General features: G+C 41.7%; 1 protein-coding gene across 3 annotated transcripts in view; it reads right to left on the bottom strand.

Annotated features, from left to right (window-relative positions):
- The window catches only part of Fhip1a (FHF complex subunit HOOK interacting protein 1A), a 208,526-nt gene that overhangs the window by 134,577 nt on the left and 49,095 nt on the right, over nt 1-24,854 (bottom strand). For all 3 annotated transcript variants that reach the window (XM_038348346.1, XM_038348344.1, XM_038348345.1), the window contains exon 2: nt 8,951-9,071. The gene's annotated coding sequence lies outside the window, so the exon portion shown is untranslated. The remainder of the gene's footprint in view (nt 1-8,950; nt 9,072-24,854) is intronic.

Here is a 24,854-nt window from a genome sequence, read left to right as displayed (position 1 = left end):
CTCTCCCTCCCAAGTGCCAGGATTACAGCTATGTGCACCCAGCTAAGAGCTCCTACCCACAGTTCCAAGTATTAGCCAGGCTGAGGCAAGATGCACCCTGTAACCCTGAGCTACATGATGAGCACTTCATTAGCCTGAGTGACAGAAGACAGTTCTGTCTCAAAAACAAAAGCTTTCACATAAAAAAGAAAGCAGAAGCTGATCAATAAAATAATAAACATTATTTTAGCTAAATTAATTTTAAAGTGATCAACAGGAGCCACAACAGAAGAAAGTAGAGAAAGTATACAACATAATAAAAACCACTCATCACCACAAAAGACTAACTGCTTTTTAAAGTTTCGTATTTCTTTTCAGCTTAAGGTTAGGATAATTCTCTGCAGTCCTTAATGTGCTTTCTAATAAGTGCACCAGTTTTAAAATCAGGAGCATAACATATGTTTGTATACACACTCCACTTTGATTCCTGTATATTCCAATCAATACTATATCCTATGCATTATTCTAAGTCCTTAAGCAGTACCCCAACAAAAGATAGTCAGCTTTCACAGTGTTTCTCCTCCATGGTCCCTCCTGTATATAGTCCTCCTGTCACTATTGAACTGTGAGTTTGCTCCTACCAGAATACACTTCAAGAGATGACTATAATTTTGTTTGGTATTCTAACTTTTTATGATGGTTTTGTAGATAAAGAATAAATGGGAGCCGGGCGGTGGTGGCGCACGCCTTTAATCCCAGCACTCGGGAGGCAGAGGCAGGCGGATCTCTGTGAGTTCGAGGCCAGCCTGGTCTACAAGAGCTAGTTCTAGGACAGGCTCTAAAAAAGCTGCAGAGAAACCCTGTCTCGAAAAACCAAAAAAAGAAAAAAGAAAAAAAAAAGAATAAATGGGAGAGGCTATAGATGGTTTATTTCTTAATATCTATTGTCTAATCTTCTTGCTAGTGTTTTATCAATACCCTTCTACCAGAGTGGTCCAGGGAACATTTCAACAAAACCTTGAGAAGGTATATGATGAAATCAACAAGTGAAAAATCCTAGGGGGAAAATCATTGATAAGAGTGATCATTTAGATTTTGTATGTGCTTATAAAACAGCTAAATACTTAATTGTATATAGAGAGGTTAAAGACCAAACTAAAAGGTGACCTCAGGGAAGTAGAGAATAGAATATTATTTACCAGAGCCTGAAAGGGTATGAAGGAAGAGGTGGAGAGGAGGGAGGATGTGTTCTATATGTAGCACAGTGGGATAACCACGGCTGACAAACAACTCGCTGAATTATTTCTACATAGCCAAGAGGTTTTTTTCTCAACCTAATAAAATGATACAAGTCTGTATTAGTCAGGGTTCTCTAGAGGAACGGAGCCTATACAATGAAGAGGGGGGATATATTAGAATGGTTTATAGAAGCTTGAGAGTTGGCTCATTGTTAAGAGTACTTCTTGTTGCTGCAGAGGGCTTGGGTTCAATTCCCAGCACCCATATGAAGGTTCACCACCTCCTCAGGCACCAAGCATGAATGCAGTACACAGATATACATGCAGCAAAACACTCATACATGTAAGATAGTAAAAATACATCTAAAAAGATTTTAAAAGTAGAATGGCTTACAGGCTGTAGTCCAGCTATTCCAGCAATGGCTGTCTACCAAGAAAAGGTCCAAGAATCCAGTAGTTGTTCAGTTGACAAGGCTGGATGTCTCAGCTGGTCTTCAGTATCTGACAGAATCCTGGAGTAGGCTCTAATGCTAGTAAAGGAAGGGATGTGCCAGCCAGAGGAAGGGCAAGCAGGCAAAGAAAGAAAGTTTCCTTTTCCATGTCTTCTATATAGGCTGCCAACAAGAGTGGCCCAGGCTAAAGACGGATCTTCAAACCTCTAAAGATCTGGATTAAAGGTGTGTCTAACTACCTCAAAAGATCCAGATTAAAAATGCATCTTCCACTTCAAATTATTTAACTGAGAAAAAAATCTTTCACAGGTATACCCAGCCACTTGGGCTTTAGTTAATTCCAGATGTAGTCAGGCTGACAATCAAGAACAGCCATTACAATGTCTGAGATGATAGATATACCAATTACCAAAGTTGATCATTACAAATAGTGTGTAGGCATTGAAAGAGGAAGAGGTGTGGCTCTATGGGAGAATGCTTGCCCACCAAGAAAAAGGCCTGTTCAATACCTTGTATTACAAAAGGAAAGGAAGAAGGACACACAGAAGGGAGAGGGGGTAGACCTGAGAGAAGGGGAAGAAAGGGAGGGGGTGCTGTGGGACAAAGCTCTTGCACATTCATATTGGTTTAATAAAATGCTAATTGGCCTGCTGGGCAGTGTTGGTGGGTGAGCCTTTAATCCAAGCATACGGGGAGGCAAAGGCAGGTGGCTCTTTGTGAGTTCGAGGCCAGCCTGGTCTACTAGAGCTAGTTCCAGGACAAGCTCCAAAACTACATAGAAACTTGTCTTGTGGTGTGGGAGGGGAAATGCTGATTGGCCAGTAGCCAGACAGGAAGTATAGGCCAGGCAACCAGACTAGGAGAATTCTGGGAAGAGGAAAGGCAAAGACACTGTTATAAGCCAGACACAGAGGAAGCAAGATGAGAATGCCTTACTGAGAAAAGGTACCAAGCCATGTGGCTAAACATAGATAAGAATTATGGGTTAATTTGAGTTATAAAAACTAGTTAGTAATTAGCCTCAACAATAGACCAAATAGTTTATAATTAATATAAGCCTCTGTGTGTTTGAGACTGAATGGCTTCAGGGCTGGGTAGAACAGAAACTTCCATCTACAGGGGAGGAAAGGAAAGGGGGAGGAGCAAGTGGAAAAGGGGGGAGGTTAGCTCTACACATTACTCACTAAAGCTGCCTATGATCACTTAAGAGGAACTCATATTAACCTATGTAACAAGTCTTTTCAATCCTGTTAACACAATACCAATCAAATCACAAGCAGAAAGGGTCAGGCAAAATCTCAGTGCCCTGGTCCCTCTGGCAGTTACAAGTGATACCATGACAGGTCTCCTGAACGGCCTTTGAGGGTCCCAAGACAGAAGACTGGCATTTATTTCTAGAAGTGGGACCTACAGCCAGCCAGAGTTCTGCTCTCTCTCCAGAACACAGTATGAAAACAAGAATCACACCCAAGCACAGTAAAGCAGAGAGCTGGAGGCAGTGGAGCCTGACAGACAAAGAAGTGCTTGACTCCATGGAGAGTCTGGGTCCATATTTATTTTACTTAGAAGAAAAACAGTCCCTTAATTTGTTTGGTCATTGATTCTGACGGTTACTTCAAGACAAACCTAATCCTAACCTACATATCACCTACTAGGTATTTTAGTAAGATAAAAGCATATGTAAGTGGAAGTCATTATTTAGCTCATTTAAATATTCCCTGACTCTTCCATACAATCAATACCTATTGAGCATCTGTACTGGGTGACAGAAACACCAGAATAAATAAGGCCAGCATCAAGTCCAAAAGACACAACTAGACAACAAAGCAAAGTTGAACAAGTCCTAGGAACGGGGAAAGAATGGGGTCCTCTGGCAGCGCATCAGAAGGAAAAGTTCACCCAAACGTGAAGAAGTCAACAGGGTCTGAGAAGCCTTCCCAAGTGATGGGAAATTTAATTTGGAACCTGAGCAAAAGGCAGTGCTATGTAGCAATCTCCTGAAAGAGGAGCAGCCACAAAACAGAAATATACATGCAAAGCTTCAGAAGGAGGAAAGGGAGGGTGATGTACTTCAGGGAGGCAAAGTCGACTACAGAGGCCAAAACATAGCATCACAGTGGAGTGAAATGGAGCATCCTTTTCTGGGGACCCACAAAAAGTATAAACTATGTTTTCTCAGCTAGACTAGATAATGAATCTCTTTATTATGACTTCACCATAATGAGAAATTGAGGATTAAAATAGGCAAAGACTAATCAAGATTCATCATTTCTTTTTAATTCTCTACTTCTCAAAGTATCAGGTATCACTAGGGTGTGACTGACTCCCTTGCAGCTTTCTGCCTTATGGTGAGTTCTTAACTGTCTGAAGTATACTAGTCCCCAGAATTGGTAGGGCTTTCTCAACCATGAGGCAGACTCTGAAAAGGGGCTACCTGATGAGTAACTGATATATAAGATCGGGGCTGGTTTAAAAAAAAAAAGTGCTCAGATCACATTTAGTACTAGAAAGAATAACACTGTGACTATTTAAAAAGACGGTGGGTATGAATGTGAAGAGCCATTAATTATAATACTAAGAGGAGAGATAATAGATACCCAATCTAGAATCCTCACAATGGAATGCAGAGATGGCAAACACATTTTAAGAATGGTGAAGTCAAATGGCTCAACCAGACAAACAGGATTGAGAAGGGTCACCTGTGCTAGTTTTATGTCACCTTGACACAAGCTATAGTCATCTGGGAGGCGGAAACTTCAACTGAGATTTAAAAAAAAAAAAAAAAGCCTTCATAACTAGGGAGGACCTAGTTCAAGGCCAGCCTAGTCTACAGAGCTAGTTCCAGGACAGACAGGGCTACACAGAGAAACCCTGTCTCAAATGAAAGAGAGAGAGAGAGAGAGAGAGAGAGAGAGAGAGAGAGAGAACAACAACTTGGAAAATCCCTCCAGTCAAGGGATGGACTGCGGGAAAGAACTGAAGTCAAGAGAAGGACATGAAAACATTGATTCTAAAGATGTACTAAACTAAAGAAATAAGAGGTGAATAATATTGAGAAGAAGGAAGTATCAATCATAGGAAACTGTTGTGAAGACTCCACACAGAGAGCGGAGGCAGTGAGGAGCAGCCTAGAACCACTGTTTAAACCCAGTCGTTGTATGAACCACCCACAACTGCTTAGGAAACCCTAAGTTTATGAGAGTTAAAAGGTTCTTTTTGTAGTGATCTGTCTTACCACAGAGGATGAGTCTCAGAGAAAAACAGAGTAAGCTGGGTAGATAGATAAGGAAAAAAATCAAATCCAGACTTTTCAAGGGTAGAAATCGGAACACATTTGGCTTTCATGAAAAATAATTCAAATTGCAGTTTGCGAAGAAAACTCTGGCCTCAAGGTTTTGGTTACCAAGCCCAAAGAAGCCATTAAAACCACTCTGGCTTTGGAGCTGGAGAAGAAGGGTAGATATTCATCTCCTCTGGACCACAGCTATGAGAACTATTTTGGAGAGCTGACTGAACTGCAGATAACTGGGTCATCTAAAACCAGCCAAATGGCTGGCAGAGCTTGCGGTCAGAGGTTATTGACCCTGAGGCCGTGTGAGGGTTAGTTCCTGTTTTTATTTTGTTTGCTGGTTTTGATGTGTTGTTTGTGTTAGAGGGGTGATTTCGTTAAGTTTGCGAACAAGCTCAGAAAGGGTAAGAACACCTAATCTACCTGCTCAGGTACCATGGGCAATGGAACAAGAGTGGCTTCAACAGTAGCCATAACCATCTGGAGGAGTTGTCAGGCTACAACTGGCCCGGAAATTTACAGGGCAGCTTCTTAAACACAAACTTCGGGGTTCTGCCTCAGAGGTTTCTGATTTAAACCGAACGCACGCATTTTTAACAAATTCCCGGTAAGGATGACTGACTGGGCTGGTCTGAGGTCCACACTGAGAGAGCTCCTCTTGTGCAGTTGTTTGTTAGAGTCATTTTCTGAGTGTGCTCTGACCACTTAAACACACACACACACAAAAATAAAGTGTTTCAAACACCATGCACGGTAGCCACACCTGCAATCCCAGTACCTGGGAGGCTGACGCAAGAGGACTTCCATGAGTTCAAGGCTTCCCTGAGCTACTGAGTAAAACAGTGTCTCAAACAAACACAGAGCAGAATAGTAACAGGACATGTGATCAAACATAAATATCCTAAACCATTCAAGTCTATTAGAGGAGACATAAAAAGGCTGGAAACCAACCGAACTACAATGGAATGAAATTACAAAAGCCATGAACTGTCAAAACTGCGAGATTATGAAAAGGCATATACAAATAAAAAAATTGAAACTTTTGACTTTCAGTATTTATGTAGCTATTTGTCTGCCCAACCATAACTCATTTGGGAAGACCCCTTTAGTGTTATTCACTTAGAAAACCTGGTCCCAAACAACTCTTGAGGACAGATTTGTGTTCAAAACGATCTTTTAAAAGGGCCTCCCGCTGGTTCCACACAGGACCTGCGGTGCCTGCGAGGCCACAGAGGAATCTTCATCACCAGGCCTCTCCACGGGACTCATTCCCAGCATCCCCACCGAGGCTGCACTCGTGCTGCTGTAACCGCTACCACCTTATGTCGACCGCTCTTAACCCTGAAACAGTATATTCAAATATACGATTCTCTCTCAACAGCTCGGAATATCTGTAACTGCCTCTGTCTGCTGCTATTTGTCTTACTGTTCTGAGAACACCCAGAATTCACAACAGAAGAATTCCGCCGACAGCATCTCCTTGGGACGATCATGCGCGCTCTGTGCCACACTGCCTCAGAGGCTTGAAAGTCCATTTTCAAACCCATTTACCTCTGTGGCTCCTGCCGTGCTCCCTTAGTGTCTGTTATCTTTTCCTCCCAGGGCATCTGTAGACCTGAATGTTAGAGCCCTCAATACCCAAGTCACTCCTACCCCACACACCACACACACACACACACACACACACACACACACACACACACCACACTGCTCCCTCTGACTTTAGTCTCCCCACTCAGACGTCAGCCTTATGTATGTATATGTGGTAGAATATTTGATCTCATTTCTCTTTGCCCCTCCCTCCTGCCCTTGACAAAACAAAAACAAAAAAACAAAACACAAACAAACAAAACACTTCATTTTAAACAGTACAATATTTAGGGTGTGACTGTTAAAAAACAAAACAAAACACTGTTAAGAATTATTCAAGAATTATTCTTTCAACAAACACTACCCACTGACGCTAAGAGGCAAGAACCAGTCAAACAACTTCTACACAGGTGAACAGCTGGAGATGGCCACAGAGCTTTGGCAGGATTCCTTAGTAGCCATCTTTTCCCACGACAATGCTGAATCCACGTTGGCCCCAGACTAGTGCTTCCTAAAACATCAGAGGATAATGGGACCTAGAGTTACAGGAGTTGTAATGACAATAGCCTCCCATCAAAGTGGCCACTTCATTTCATGCTAGTGGTTCCTTTCATTTGCAGGGTTTGAAGCATCCCCAAGATCTCAGGGCAACAGAAAGAAATAAGCATAGCACAACCCTCAGCAGGATGCTCCTGAGAAAGCCTGCTCTGGATGCTCAGTGCGGGATCGAGGCAGCGTGATTCCTGGGGCCTCTGCTGGCTCCCTGTTATTCTTTGCCCTCGATTTACTAGGACATTTGAAAAGCAGATGCGAATACAACTTAGTGTGTGGCATCTAGATGAGGAAAACTAGACTTAACCATTCACATCTGAGGAAACACATACCCCTTCCAAATGTAGCTATAAAATCTCAATATTTTATTCAATTTTACCCTATTTGATCTTATAAGCTACTTGGAAATACAATTCTTTGTCAAAATAGTAGAACAAATTACTGCATTCCAAACAAAAAGCAAGTAAGTAACTACAGATGTGTGTGGGTATATGCATGCCTGGGTGTACATACATGTATATATACTCACAAACATATGCAGACATACATACAAATACTGAGTAGAAGTTTGGTTTTCTTCTTCAAAGGGTGCCAATCTTTGGTGACAATCATAAAAGGCAGACTCCCAGCCCTGTCCTGTACCGTTCTGATACTGACGTGACAGGAAGCTAGCAATCTGAATTGTTGAGCGTGTGAAGGATTGAACCAGGGCCTCATTCATGCTAAGCATGTTCTTCGCTGCACCCCAGCCCTGTAATTTGAAACTTTTAATGTGTATTTTAACAAGCACTCTGATAACACTTGGAGAAACATTCCAAAACACCTGCAGGGAGTCATTTATAAGAGGCAAATTAAAAAGCCTGAGAGGCACACAGTGCAAGAGAGTTTGGGTATCACTTGTTTAACCTGATTAGTACATGAACATTCCTAGAATCATGACAGATTGATTGATCTTAATAAGAAGGAACAACAATATTTATAAGCCAAATAAATAATGTTTCTCTATAAACTACAAAGTCTAACCACTGACTTTAGCAATACCATCTTGTTTAAAGACACACTCCCTTCTTAGGAGTCAACCACACACAGAGACAACAAAGAGGAAAGAGTAGCTACGTTATATTATTTCTTCTTTTTAGTTTCGGTCAAAGAAAGTGTTTCCTCTTATCATCCCACTCTCTCGAATACAATGCCACAGTGCTGACAGGTGCCCCTCCTCCCCCTCAGAAAACGGGATACTTAAACCAATGCCACTGGGGAGGGGGGGTCTGGGAGACAATTTCAAAAAGAATGCTTTGTAAGTACTTTTGAGTAGAAAATTGAATATAAATTCTCCAAAACTCATTTTTGAATAAGAAAATGTTCAGTTAGATATGCAGATGTTCAAGTAGACTTGATTTTAAAAATGGTTTGTTGAATATTACTAGATATATACCAATAGTAATACATGAATATCATAGTTTGCTTTCTGCTGTTATGATAAAAAACCATGACCAAAAAGTCTCTTGGGGAGGAGAGGTTTTATTTCATCTCATAGTTTATAATCCATCAATTGAGGGAAGCTCAGGCAGGAACCACAGAAAACATTACCTACTGGTCTATTCCATGGTTTGTTTTGTATGTATGTATGTATATGTGTATGTATCTATACATATGAATACATACATACAATGGAGGATCACCTATGAGGGATGGCACCACCCACAGTAGGCTGGACCTTGTCACATCAAACAATCACGAAAATGCCCCCCAGGCCAGTCTGGTTTTATTAAAGCAATTCCTTGGTTGAGGCTCCCTTCTCCCAGGTGACTCCCGACTGACACAAACTAAGAGCACAGTGAGGACATTACCTGTGAGTGCTGTCTTCACTGCACACTCTTGGGTTGTGTGTGCTCACTTCACCTTCCAGAGGAATGCAAAGGATGTTTCTAACATTTGGTTCTGTCAGGAAATCTCCAGAAGACTCAAAATCTGCAAAAAGAAATGAATAATGCCTCAGCAACACTAATAAACTACAAATCCCAATCTACATTTCTCCCCTTTATATACTGGGTAAATTATCCTCAGATCACATTTGTCTTTATCATAAATAACATGAGCAAGTCTCAGAGACATTGCCATTATTCTTGGTGGCCCACCTGAACTAGATGGGAAGACCCTATTACTGAAGACACCATACACTTTGATTGTGGGGCATGGGAAAGTTAAGCTGGAACTGAGTTGCAAGCTCCTCCCCCTCCCCCCCCCCCCGCCGTCCCACGCTGGCTATCTTTCATAGAGCCAGGAGACGCTGTGTAGACCACTGAGGTAAAATCGGTAGTCTTACCCTGTGGAAGATCCTAGGTACTACAATACTGGCCTGCCAATAAGATGTGCCCAGCGTAACAATAATGGTGTAACAGTCTGAGGTTAACCATCTGCTTTCTAATTGGATTAGAGGCCCACTCTATAGTAGGAAGATCATGCCTGGTACTGTAAACCCAGACAAAAGCCAATGACTGGGGAGGTAACAAGTTTAGTAGGGGAACAGCCTATTGTTTTACTAAAGGGACACGTCAATGGTCTTCAGATGTGTATGTTTATATCTGTCTTTCTTACTTTCTGTGTTGCTATAATAATACACCCTGACAAAAGTAACATAGGGAAGAAGAGTTTATTTTGGCTCAGAGTTCCAGGACCCAGTCTATCGCGGCAAGGAAGAGACAGAGCAGCATCAAGGGGCCAACTAGTCACACTGCATCCATAGCTGAGCAGCAGAAAGCAATGATTACTTCAGCTCAGCTGACTCTCTTCAGAGACTCTAGAAACTCCAGCCCAAGTAAGGATGCTGTCCACAGTGGGTGGGTCTTCCATTTCAATTAATCCTGCCCAAAGAATGCCCACAAGCAAGCCCAGAGATATCTCTCAGATGTTTCTAGACCAAGTTGATAACTAAGATTAACCATTACAACATCTGTAGGTCAAAGCAGCTTATTTTTGTAGTGGTAAATGGTTAATGTGGAGACTCATAACTGCAAAACAGCTGAGGATAACTGCTGAGTGCTTCACCCTAATCGAGATATGTGTATCACCCCCATCCGAGCCTCGGGGAACATCTTGGAAGAGGATGTGAAGAGACTGTGAGTGCCTGAGGATGTAGGGAAGCACTGTAAAATGTTATTTCCTAGACATGACAGGGCCACACTCAAGGAAGAAACCCTAATAAATGTCCCCTAGTACTTATTTAGATATGAAAAACTAAAAGTTTATTTTTTGCTCTCCCCTGCCCAAAGTCTACCTTGTTCTTAGACATGTGTTTCCTACCATTGGGCCTAACAGAAAGATGAGTTTTACAACAGACACATGACTACCCCTGCTGTACAACAGAATAAATGGAGGTCTACAGACAGAAATAAGAATATCGAAAATGACAAACCCCTAATGCTTAGAGGCATGAAAGGCAAAGGCCAGTGTAAATACCAGGTAAAATCACAAACTGTTACTCAACATCACAATGCATGAAAATCTGGAGAAAATGTACAAGGGAAAAAATTTAAGAAAATAGAAAGTACTGCAATTTTAATAATGGAAAACATTTAAATGTCCAGTGACAAAGAAACAGTCAACTAAATTTTTTACTACAATAATTCATTTCACATCATTCTTTCAGCTATTAATACTCTTCTGAGTTTATAATAAGATGAGTAAATGTCATTTATACTATAGAGAAAGAAGCTTCTCTCCTGATGGCATACACCTTTAATTTCAGAACTCGTGAGGCCGAGGCAGGAGGCTCAGGACTGGAAAGTTAGCCTGGGCTACACAAGAGGGAAGGAGACGGAAGGAAGGGGGAAGGAGGAAGTAGGGGAGGAAGGAAAGAAGGAAAAAAGGCAAAAAAGCAAGCAGGCAGGCAGCTCAAGATAGGTATTGGGCTGTCGTTACATATGGCCACAGCTACTAATGAACAAGGTAGGGGGAGGAAGTAACTCTTTCTTAGTACTGACTATAATATTTCCCATCTCTAGACAGGTTAAGGTAAGAATTCAAGTCAGAGAACACATGCATCCTTTTCCATAACTCTATAGACTAAGGATTTTCAAAGACATAGATGATAAACCACTCATTGATGTCACAAATGTTCTGCAGTAGTCCAATATAAAAAAAAAATGATTTCGTAGAACTTACTAGAAGAGATTGTGTGTTTGACTTATACGCAGGTAGTTTCAAAGTCTGAAATGTAATAACTTTGGTTACAACAAAAGGAAAGGGGGATTAACATGACTTTAATCTTCAAATCTGGACACACTCTGGTAGTAACCAGTAACACCCCTGTGTGAAGACTGGAGTGAACAGATGTTTCATGGGCAAAGAAATAAACCCTAACCCACCTTCTTCACTTAAATCAACCAATCTCTTACTAAGTACCCAGGACAGCAACACCTCATGATCCAATCTCAGGGCATTCAATGGTGAGAAGTTTTGGTAGTAACAAGTAATTCCCTCCACAATCCCACACAAACAATTTTATCATCACCACGTACTGGAGAAACACAGGCTCTTCGGCTGCCTCTTAAATTACAGATTGCTTCCAGGTGATTTCAAGTCTTTCCTCAGCCTGCAGCTCATGAATTATGAAAGGGCATCCCTAATTCATGAGACCAATTCTTCCTCTCAGGTCCATTATCATATATCCGCCCCATGCATGTTGCTTTTACGCACATAATAAGGCGTTGCTGTGGATCAGCAAGGACTCTATTGAAAGGCTGCTTATATTTTACCATCGTGACTCTGCCGGTAGCAGGGCTTCCCGACTTCAAAGGCAGCTGGTCTTCTGACGGTAATGCACAGAATGATATCAGAAGCAAGGTTAAATGGGACTTGAGGAAACTGAAAAAAGACTCTTAAAATTCACCGAGTCTTGATAAGTCTCTCGCTTGTCATCTCATTGAAAACCAAAATATGTCTCCTGCTCGGAAAGGGAGGAAGAGGGCAGTTAACAGTTCGGTCACACTCAGATCTCTCCCCAGGCAAGCACTTTCCCTCTAACAAAGCATCCTGCATCCACATAACAGAATCAAATTCAGGCTCACAGCATCCCTTGTAATAGCTATGTCACACCCCTAATTTCAACACAGGAACAAAATTTAAAGCTCATTTCCAGATGGCGTAAATCCCGTGAATTGAGACCTCAACCGTGCTGTTTAGGATTCTGCTGATAGGCAGGACTCACAAAAAGACAAGAAAATTGTCAAGTGAACACCAGTGCTGGTTAACCCACTTCACACATTTTGAAAGAAACTGGACAGGGTGTTTACTCAGATGGGTTCATCTGCAGCACTGTCTCAAGAGACCTGTGACAGAAACATGTGCTTTCCCAAAGGGTGATTAAGAAACCAACACAGAGAAAACAGTCAAAAAAAAAAATCAACAAGTTCCCATTACCTGAAGCTGACTATGAGCTAATTATTGAATAATTTCTTTCCCTAGAATGGCTGCACTGGGGCAGGTGACAGATGATATTCATGGGCGGAAACCTACACAGACGCACAATCTTCACTGACTCCATTCAATGCCGAATGATACCCTCAAGTCTTAAATACAGTCCACAGTGGTCTCCAAAATGCAGTCCCTGAATTTACCCATGATAAAGCTGAAGCTGGGGCGGCTAAGTGGCCTGTTCAAACATTCAGATGTAAGCAGATGGGAAATGCCAAAGATGGTTGGGATCTTTGACCTACCATGCTGATGCTACCTCCTGACAAGGTCAGGATTCCTCTGCAATCAACCTGTCGAGTTCCTTTCCCTCCTCCCATGACCAGCAATCCCTGTTTAAAATATTTTTGTACATTGTTAGATTATTTTTGTCATACTGTATGCATGGTTCTACTTCTGCTTAGGATATTTTGCATATTGATGCAAATTAAGGATATTTTTGCCATATTGTACTACACATTTCTACCTCTGATTAAGACATTTTTGTATATTGTCACAATTTTGAGGTCATTTTCCTTATACTGTGTATCTGTTACAGATCACTTATTTTTATAATGTGAAGCTTTAGTCTATAAACTATATAGGTTATTAAAATTACAGGTTAATAATCATCCATATTGGTCAAGTCTTCTAAATGCACAAAGATGTATTCCATATAGATAGGAAACCTTCAAACACTTCAAAGACCTACAGAATATGGCATTTAAATGTTTTAATAACTTAGAATTCTGTTGATGTGAGATATAACTGCTCCTAGCAGCACCAATATACTCCTGAGAATGATGTGCACTGAAGACACTCCATATGGAGCTGTTTTCTTCTCAGCAAAACTGGCCTATTGGACAAAAAACTGCCCTTGCCTCCACTTCTGACAGTAAGCATGCCGTCCAATCCAGACAAGCAGGATACAAGGAAAAGCAACTGCTGAACCCTGCCACGACAGGATAGGATAGCCTTTCCAATTTTTCTGCTTCTGAAAATGGTATGTCAGATATTCTAGGCCTATAGGCAAAGTTGGGTGTCCCAATGTTACAGAGAAACACTGGGTGACTGTCCAGGCAGCCAGCTGTTTCTGTCATTTCTGACATCTTTTGGAAGTTGCTTGCTTGCACTTCCTGCTTACTCAGGTAATATTACCTTCCTTCTCAGGTGTTTGATGGGGTTGAAGACTAGATAGTTACAGTTACGATCCTCCCATATCTTAGCTAAGGGCCTAGTAGGTACAAGGCTTAGACTCTTCAGGATAGGGCACTTACTAGAGTATTACCTATGGTTTGGACATTTAGAATGTGTTTCTTGCTTGATGTTGTTCTTGTTGGTTGTAGTTTCATTTTGGTTTATGTTATTACCTTTTTTTTCTTCTGGACAATACTTGATAGTTCTTATTGTATATAGTTTATGTCAGGATTAGAACCTATTAATTAGAAAAAAGAAGAAATGTTGTGGGAACTCCATTCATTTAGTCAATGACATTTGTAGTAACTTGCCATGGGCATGGTTTTATCTGAAGATGCGACTGGATAAAATGGAGAAGAGTCACACAGATTCTCTTGGTTGGTCGGCGCTGGAGGAAGCCTTTGTGGCTGGTCCTCATCGCCCGTGGCAGCAGCTGGATCAGCGGCAGCATCTATTTTGTTCTGTATTCATGAGCTCATCTTTCTATTGCACCCCTTAATAAACTGTTTAATAGACTTTTGTGGGTTCTCACTCCAATCTTCCTCTTCTACTTGTGAGGCAAATGAAAACTAACCATGTTTTTTACCCTAACAAGAATAGGACTGTCTTCAACTAGTAATTATTCTCTCCAGAAGCTGTAACTGGCCTTATGTAAACAAAGCCATCTTGGCTGGCCTGGGTATGATGGCACACACCTTAATTCAGCTTTCTGGTTAGCCTGGCTCACAGTGAGACCTTGCCTCCAACAAACAAATCTTATTACACAAATAAAAATACTATACACATTTTCACCAAACAGCATGTATTAGCAGTGCTTACAAGTTACTAGCTAAAGATATTCAGTGGTATTTTGTGATTCTGCATTTTCTAATGTTCATCCATAATATAATGAATTTTCTGAGTATCCCACAGTTGAACACTTGAGTTCTTTCCAATCTTTAGTGACTGTCAACACTACTATAATGTGTATCTTCTTATATAAATCATTTTCTCATGCATGTAATATAGAAATATGTGAATGATTTTTGACAGACTATATTAATGTAGGCATATCTAGGACAACTTGTATCAAGAATGAATTTCTAAAATGGAAGCCCCTGGTCAAACGAGCATGGTTCTTTTCATATTGTGAAATTTGTCAAACTGACCACTAAAGAGATGCTGCTGGCTTGCACTTTCATTCTCTCTGAAAATATTATAAAACTTTAATGACTGTTCATCTAACTCCAATGAGTAGTTCCTCCATAAAAGTCTGACATGCACATCTCCTAGAATGAGTAAAGTTATTTATCCCTCCATGTGTTTGAAACTCGTTTCCCTTCCTGTAAACGACTTTTGTGTCCTTTGTCCAATTTCCCACCAGACTTTTGTGCTTTTCCTATGCACCTGTAGGAGCTCTTTATTACTAAAACTGGTTCCTTCAGATAAGAAATGGAAAGCAAATATTATCTCCAGCTTTTCAGATAGAAACTGCAGAACTGGTTCAGTGTATTATGCTAGGTTTTATAACAATAATCAGTTACAAACCTCTTCCATGTCTCAGTTTTATGAAAATACCACATATCCTCTAAGATTATAAAATAAGTTCCCAATCTTCTTCTCAAACTTAGTTAATTTTTCAATTTTCTATTGAATATAGATCGATTTGGGCTTCATGTTTGAGGTTACTGTTCCAAACACTAATTTTTCCCCAGACCATATAGCATGATAATCCTACTTCCATTTATTTACCAGAACATCATTCTCTCAAAAATTTGCCACACCACCTTTATCCCATGTCAGATAAAGCATATCAACATTTCTGATATTATAACCCGAAAGCTATATTCTGGTCACTCAGACTGTTCTAGTTATTTGTGCTTATTTCCCCAAGTGAACATAGAATCAGATGTCAGACACCCCAAGTAAACCTTCTTGTTGTTTTTTTTTCTTTTTGGTTGATTTTGGTTTTTTGTTTTGTTTTGTTTTTATTAAACTAACACGAAACACATAGCTTCTTAAGGAAAACTACCATCTTCATAACCAAGAATATGACAACTTTTTTAACTTTTCACAGCTCTGTGCAACTCTCAGGTGCATTACCATAGCCTTCATGTAAGCATACATATTGCTTGCTTACTCTTTAATTTTTAATGGGTGTGTACGTGTCTATATGACTGCACATACCACAACATATGTGTGGAGGTCAGAAGACAACTTTGTGGAGTCGGCTTTCTTCTTCCTTATGTGGGTTCCAGATATCGAACTCAGGTGGACAGGTTTCCAGGGCAGGCACCCTAACCTGGGGGGGGGGGCGGGCATCTCAATGGTCCCCTTAAGTTTAATCTTGAGCGCTTTATTCGTTTTAATGATAATGGATTGTATTTCTTCAATCTTCTAACTGGCTATTGTTAGTACATTTAGAAGTTATGAGTGTTGACACATTTGCCAGCAGGGTACTTTTATTATCTTACTTTTTTCAGATTTAATTCACTTTATTTTTCTTGCATAAAAACCCTTATGTGGTGGCCACAGCTGGAGTCTGGGTCCTGTGAACAGAGCCTGGTGCACGTTTTCACAGATGGCCAGTGACTTCCTGACGAGGAGACCTCTTTCCAGAGGCCAGGGGTCAGGGGTCAGGCAACTGCTGAAGCTCTTGGAGATGGCATCAAATGTGACCTTTGCAAAGTTGCCCAGCCTGGCTGATGTGGAGGAATCATCAATACCAGCAGCAGGAGCAGAGACTATGCCAGTGCCTCTGGGGGCAGGGATCAGACCAACACAGAGCCACAGTGGCCTGTCACTTTGCATGGAACAGTGTGGGACTTGCCAATCTTGTTCCCCTAGTAGCCTCTCCACACAGGGACAATGGAAAGCTTAGCCAAGATGATGGTCTCTCCGATGGCAGTGGCTACCTCCTTGGAGCACTTAACACCAAACTAACATGACCACTGTAGTCCCCAATAGCAACAAAAGCCTTGAACCTGGAACCTCTGGCCAGCCTGAGTCTGCTTCTGCACTGGCAGGATCTTTAGAACCTCATCCTGTAGGGATATGCCCAGTAAAAAGTCAATAATGTTGGATTCCTTGATGGGCAGAGAGAACAGGCAGATCTCCTCCAGGGATACCTACCTGAGTCCTGTGGTCTGGACCCAAACTGTGGCCCCTAAGACCACTGCCAAATCCCTGTTGAAGCAGCTGCAGCCTCCCAATCCGGGGCCCCCCAGTCCTCTGGGCACTCCATTGGCCATTTGGTGTTTTCCTGAAGTTAAGAAGCTCTTTTTCGCCGGGCGGTGATGGCGCACGCCTTTAATCCCAGCACTCGGGAGGCAGAGGCAGGCAGACCTCTGAGTTCGAGGCCAGCCTGGTCTACAAGAGCTAGCTCCAGGACAGGCTCTAGAAACTACAGGGAAACCCTGTCTCGAAAAACAAAAAAAAAAAAAAAAAAAAAAAAAAAAAAAAAACAAAAAAAAAAAAACAAAAACAAAAAAAAAAGAAGAAGCTCTTTTTCTTTATAATTAGTTTTTTTTACTTGATTCTGTTATGATTTTATATCCCATTATTTTCCAACAGCAATTATTTATCTTTTTTTCTAGTTTTATGCCTTTCTGATTTTTTTTTCTTGTTCAGAAACATTCGCTTGTGATTCTAAAATACTGCTGGCAAATGGCGAAGACACTGGATTATCCTTATATGGTCCTGAACTTAATAGCAACGTTTTCATACTTCTTTATGAGTTTGAAAAGGTTTAGGGGTTAAAATGAACATAACTTACATTCCTGGGATATTTTCTTATTATGTTTTCAGGTCTTTTTTAAAAACAAAATCAGTAATGTTGAATTTTATCAAATGCCTCTACTGTAAAAATAATCAATTTTTCTATTTATAATAAATAAGATAATGTCATTAATAAATTTTATGGTATTACATTTTCTTACATTCTTAGACCTCACTTGCTATGGTGTTTTATTCCTTTTAAGTATACAAAGTACATGTTTAAAGTGTTACTTCACCCGATTTTCTAAGCAACCCTCGAGACGGTTTCCTCCCACCCCGCATGCCCCGCCCCCGTCAGTCTACGCCAGCCATACTGGCCTCCTCGTGTGCCAAGGTTGTTCTTGGCTCAGACAATAAGCTGCACCGGCCATACATGCTGTTGCCTGACTGTCTGTCCCCAGATGTCCCACACCATTCCTCTTCGTGTTTCTGTCCATATGTGACCTCATCGCCGAGGCCTTTCCTGCCTGCCCCACATAAATGCCTTCCGGTCGTGGTATGCTCTGCCCTGACTCTGGCTAATTTTTGTCTCCAGCCATGTTGCCAACTACCAGGTGGACTATGTATATTGCCAGACGACGGTGCGCCCAAGCAGGAAGCCGGCCCAAGAACAGACACATTTTACTTGCTCTGCTCCTTGCTCCAGCTTCCCAGCCTGAAGAACAGGCCCAACACTTTCAAACATCTTAGTATTCATTACATGTGCCAATGGAAAAGAACAGATGAAAATCCTGAAGCTTACAGAACCTGCTAAGGAAAATCCCACAGCCGCAAAGCTGCAACTGCGGCTTTAATCTAACTTTCCATTTCTTTCTTTAACCATTAAAACAAATGGCGCGTGGTTTTAGGTCACAGAAAACGGCCACACAATCTTAGAACTACTAAAGCGTCACCAAAAGTCAGAGCGAAGCCGGGCACAGATCACGTATGAGTGAGGGAAAACCATCGGTAGATGTTGTCCAAAGACCTCTTGGAAATTCCAGGCATCGTGCTAAGCTAGCTCTCTTCCCAGCACCCAAGAGCCTCTGAGCAAGCAGCACAGCGTAATGCTCAGAGTATCCGCGCATGTCCTTAACCAGCCAAGAGATAAAACTCGGAATTTCAGGACCAGGTGACCGGCATTTTGGTGAAATGCATACTAGAATGTCTACCTCCCAGGAGACTTATCTAGCTACATTATTGCCGATGATGACAAGGAGGGCCCAACTTTAAGAAGCTACTAACTTTCATCAAAGTTGACTTGGTTTTGGTTTCAACAGCCAAGTTAGAGTTAGGTACTCCTCACGGGTTTTCTTGTCTTGTTTTTCTTACATTTCTTTCCTCAAAGTAACTTTAGGCTAAAACTACACAAATGTCCATTTATGATATTGAGCAGCATCTTTGTTTTCAGAGTTTAATCAGACCTCATATTTAAGGAACTTCAGGGTTGATGCAACATGGCAACATGTCACATTTAATTCCATCCATGTAAATAAAATATAATGGGCACAGAGTGAGCCAGCAAGACACAGCTGAATGTCTGAACGTCTGGATTGAAGAGGCATGGCTCACTTGTGGTATTTCTAAACAGTAAATGTATCATTTTCCAACATCTCACTATCAAAATATAGTAGCTTTTCTGCTAGCACTTACTTGAGAAAAGCCACAAAAAGACTTTCCTAATAGTTTCTCCATACTGGCTTCTATTCAAAGGTAAATGGAAGGCAGTAAAATTAATGGGAAATATATGCAATTACTTAAGATGCATCAACCAAAAGAAAACCCGTTTCAGAGCTGCGATAAGCTGTGAGATCACATGACCTTCAGTTAATCTTCAACTCCAATGACAGGCAGCAAAACTGAAGACCGGTCACGTGACAAAACACCGCCTTTGCACAGCCTGATGCTTCCATCTCAAATTCTCATCTTGGTCAAAGGCAGAATAGACCCCTGCCCCTTAGCCTTTTACATCCTGTGTGCCATAGATGGGGAGGAGCAGATTTCAGGGCATCCAGCAGCTCTCCAGCCTCTCATGCCATCTGTGGACTGACTCGTTGGCTTTCTCAGCCATCCAGGTGACGAGGAAGAAAGGGGTCTTTCTGTGTAACTGTGAAGTGGCACCAGGTGTGCTGTCCTTTAAGTCTGCATACAGAGTGACAACAGAAAACTAAGATTTTAAATTTCACTGTGAAAACCATAGTCTAGCACTTGACTCAAATGTTTCAAAAATTTTAATAGATTATTGAAGTGAACTAAAGTCATTTTTCACACATAGTCGGCCAAAGAATTTTTAAAGTAATATTTTACAAATGCCATACTTCATTAAATTAGGGGGGTATGACAATTACACCAATTCAGAAATGTCTTAGAATTGGGAAGCAGCGAATCTAAACAGCATTTGCTATTTTTTTTAAATAAAGCCTAGTCTTAAATTTAAAAAAATAAAAAAGTAAGCAATTGAGAAAAACTCACCTTCATAAGCAAGCTTATGACTGGCCGTTAAGTCAGGTGGTAGAGCGCTTGCCTAGCTTGTATACAGCCCTACGTTTGATCGCCAGACCCACATATAACAGCTGTAGGAGTGCACACATGTCACCCCAGCACTCGGAAGATAAAGAGGCAGGAGAATCAGGAGCTCCTCAGCTCTATGCAGAGTTCAGTGGCAGCCTAGGCTACATGAGACCTTGAAGAGAGAGAGCCTAGGATATATGGGGGGGGGGGTAAGTAGGAGGAGGGGAGAGAGAGGAAGGGGGAAAAGAGTTTAATGCAGCAAAGTAGTCTATCCATCTCGATTAATACTATCATTTTGTCCTTTATCTAAGGGTTCTAGAGATTATAAATATCATCCAGTTCATCTCTTGTTTATGATTATCAGAGGAAAAGGGACCTTTATTATCATTTACAAATAGGGAAAAGGTTTTAGCAATGAGAAAAACAGAGGGGATCTGTGTTTTAAGAAACTTCAAACAAAGCAAAGGAAATAGGAAGTATAGCTTTTCTTTGGCTTGTGCTTTTTGGAGGGGAAAGAGGTAAATCACACAAGAATGGAAGCACATGCAATTGAACATATTTGGAGTTTACTGTGCTATGGCCATGCATGCACAGATGTGGAAAATTTACTGTGTAAATATATGCTGCTGTGATTAGTTTAATAAAGAAGATGACTGGTCAGTAACTGGACAGGATAAGGTTAGGTGGGAGAACCAGACACTGGGAAGAAGGGCAGAGTCAGGGGAGTCACCAGCCAGACACAGAGGGAAAACAGGAGGTGCAAGATGAAAGAGAGATAATGCCATGTGGTAGAATATAGATTAATAGAAATGGGTTAAGTTGTAAGAGCTACATGGCAATAAATCTGAGCTATTGGCCAAGCATTTATAATTCAAATTAAGTCTCTGTGTCGGTTATTTGGGAACTGGCAGGCAGGAAAGAAAAGTTCGCCTATACATGTAGCGCACTATGCCTCTTCTGCCCTCTACTCTGCAATGGTAGTACGCCGGTTCCCGAGCCGGACAAGGGGCTGGAGACTGAAATACACAAACACAGAGACACGGGTCATTCTTGAATTCCCCAAGAATGCCAACTTTAGTGTGCTCCAGGGAAGCTCATCTAGTGCCTTCTCTGAACCAATGGCCACGCCCCAGCTCTGAGGATTTTCAGCTGCAAACCCACCAGAAACCACTCACTCCCCTGTCTCGTTTTGCTCAGAGCAGCTGCAAGCACAGAAAAACAACAAGTTGTTTACAGGAAATTCAGGGTCTGGGGCTCCACAGTGCCCAACACATACACAAACTTGCAGTAAGAACAGGCTTGGCAGAAATCACTCCAACATTCAAAAGTGGCTTGTTCATGTCAACCTATGAATGTGCTGTTCTGTCGTCCCAACAAATACACTAACAACATCACCACATCTACTGGTGCTTTTCAATCATGGACGCAGGAAATGCTCACAGCTGTAAGTGGCTGACAACGTCCCAACTTCCGTATGCAATCTCTAGCACACCCACACACACACACACACACACACTGAAACAAGAAAACAAGGTACTGAGAAACAAAACAGAAAGAGGCCGTGAACATGAGAGGGTATAAGGAAAGGGAGTCCCAAAGAGCTGAAAGGGGAGAGGAAGGAATGGGAGGGATGTAAATACGGAACTGGTGTATGAGATTATCACAACAAATAACAGATCGGAAACACAAACCAGATGTTGGAAAGATGGTTCCATGGTTAACAACTCCCTGCTCTTACTTAGCTTGCATCTGACTGTAACTCCAGCTTCAGGTCTGACACCCTCTTGTAGCCTACATATGATATGTACTCACACAGATACATATACACGTGAATAAATAAAAATAAATCTAAAGAAAAAAAAGCCTAGATTGTCTTGGTTTGCTTTCTGTTGCTGTGATGAACGCCATGACCAAAGCAACCTCTTTCTGTGACAGTCAGAGCCGACATCAGAGCAGGGGCTCAAGGCAGGGAACTGAAGCAGGGATCATGGCAGACTGCTCTTTACTGGGTTGCTCCTCCTGGCTTGCTCTTGCCTTTCTTACACAATGCAGGACCACCTGCCCAGGGATAGCACTGTCCAGAGCAGGGCTGGGCCTTCCCAGCTTCATTATGAATCAAGAAAATGCCCCACAGGTTTGACTACAGACCAGTCTGATAGGAAAATTTTCTCAATTGTTGTTTCCTCCTCTCAGATGACTCTAGCTTATGTCAGCTGACAAAAAACAACCAACCCTAGCTCCTCCCATCATAGTTGGATTTACCTGTTCTATTTAGATGCAAATTCATTCTGTCATACCAGCTTCCACTACCTAAAGCAGAGATTTAGAGGGCTGTTTTGGTTTTGTTTTCTTATTGGAAAAAATAAATAAATTAAAAATTTTAAAGAAAAAAGATGTTGGTCACCAGGAAGGATCCAGAGTTAATAGGAACTTCAGAGGTTGTCAGAATAACTCACAACTGTAATCCTATAACTTGGGAAGTAGAGGCAGGAGAATTGCTGAGTTTGGCTTTCTTTTGAAGCCAGCCTGGGATACCTAGTGAATCCCAGTTCAGAAAAGAAAACTTGAGGGAAATCCAGAGCCAGTTTTACTTCAGGCTCCCTCCTAAAATAATCTCTGATATCAGATCCTGCTCCCTAGAAACAGATTCCCACCACAGGCTGGGAGATTGGCTCGCATCAAGCTCTCCAGCCCTGATCCCTCTGCATATGCACTCTCAGATCCCCAGACACTACACCCCTTACCCTCTCAGACAAAAACAAAAGAGCCTCATTCAAGTACAACTCTGATCTTTGTCATCATGTGCCAACTCAGAAAGGCCAAGTCTGCTCTGGCCAGCATCTGAGGCCATGGGTTAACATCATGCCCACTGTCTCTTTGCCGTAGAGTAAACTCACGGAGCAAAAACTCAGTGCGACCACAGGCCAAACAAGGGAAAGCAAAAACTTAGATGAAAGCAAAGGGTAATTTTCAATTCCCCAGCCTAAATTCATAACATGAACACACCAGTGACTAAACAAACACAGCTCTCACACGGACCACCGGGTTGGACTAGAGGACCGAGATAAGGCAGGGCAGGAAAACCTTCTCACCTGCATTACGTTCCACAAACCACAGTGAAAACCCTAAATCTAATAGATATTCTATATTCAGCTACAGAAAAATGCCCACATGGCATTAATATGCACATTCTTGATAAAGCCATCTACCTCAGAGTTATCAAAGCCCTTAACAGCTTTCGAGAGACCACCACCCACAAATGCATTTCCTACTCACCAGCTAACAGGAAACTAAAGCTAATTCAAGCCAGAGGAGACTCTTTCCAAGACAACTAAGCACAGCACTCCTGCTGGAAAAATGCGCTAGCCCAAGCCTCATCACAGACACCAGCCCAAATTCACAACATCAAAGCACGTGAAATGCCTACCTACAAAGCTCCATTTCCTACACTATTAAGCAAAAAGCACAAATGGAAGAAGCAGAGGCTTTGACCTCTGGCTTGAGCACAGATGGAATTACCTTGCTGCACATTATTTAAAAATGCAGAGCACAAGACTCCAGTTAATTTGTCACTCGGAGAAAGCACTGCGCTTTTATGAGAATTCATTTAGGAGATGCTCTCAGAACATTTCCCCCTTAACCTTCCCAATTTATCTTACATTTGCCGCTCTTCCATGGCAAACTTTTATGTGCAGTTTTAAAGCTATGTAATGTACATCACAGGGACACTGGTCTCCGAAACTCGAAGAACCCAGTGAGTAGGGGGTGATGCTACCAGCTGCCAGGGGTTTGCCCTCTCCTGACCTAACATGCTGAAAAACAGGTCGGTGGGATTCTGTTAGAGAACAGAAGAAGAGGGGCTGGGGCGAGCTTTTACTAGACTGAGGAACAAGGAAATTAAATCTATTGCATTCTGTACTCTTAAAAACATTAAATAAGAAATAGCAGAAAGAAATGCACATTTTAACATGATTCCCAATTCTGCAGCCTTTTAATACAGTTCTGCACATTGTGGTGACCCTACCTATAAAATTATTTTGCTGCTACTTCATGACTTTAATTTTGCTATTGCTGTGAATTGCAATGTAAATATCTGTGTTTTCCAGGGGTCTTAGGTGACTCTATGACAGGGTCTACCGACCCCACAAAGGGTCACGCCCCACAGGTTGAGAACCACTATAGAGCTAGAGCATAACAATGCTGACAAGCAGGCTCAGGCACAGTGAACTTTGGAGACTTCTCTAGGTGACATCTAAGCTGCACTTCTACCCTTTCCTTCTGCTTCTGTACCAGCCATGGAACACAAAACCTTGCATATGTCATGCTCTACTGCTGAGCTCCCCTCCCCCACCCCTGTCAGCTTAAGACCAGTTAGAAACTAGACTACAGTACAAGCCCAGTGGGCACATCCAAGCAGGACTCCTATAGTACCTCCTAGACACAACAGGGATGCTATATCCATTAAATCTCAACAACATGGCCGCCTAAACAAGACCTGCATAATGGCCACGCCCGTTGGATAGGGGAAATTTCACAAGACTCCATTTCTTGATAAAGAGTTACAGATTGTCAGTAGCTGTTAAGAGAAGGCGAACTCACATTCTTCAGGAACAAGTCCCAGATAGGTTATCAAATCCCAGATTGTTAACCTAAAACACAAGTACAAATCTCAGTAGGTTTTACACGAGTAACAACAATTACAGAAGTCATGAACTCCAGAGGGAGTGAGACGGACAGAGGAGAAGTTAGAGGGAGAAGAGGAAGGTATAGGAATAATGTAAACAGTGTACTCATCTATGAAATTCTCCAAAAAGTTTAAACCCTTAGCATAAATGGCTACATGTAGCAGGAAGCACCACA

This window comes from Arvicola amphibius, chromosome 11, assembly GCF_903992535.2.
Source record: "Arvicola amphibius chromosome 11, mArvAmp1.2, whole genome shotgun sequence".
Taxonomy (NCBI): Eukaryota; Metazoa; Chordata; class Mammalia; order Rodentia; family Cricetidae; genus Arvicola; species Arvicola amphibius.
Note: the sequence above shows the minus strand (reverse complement) of the source record. Positions and strands in the feature narration are given on the sequence as shown.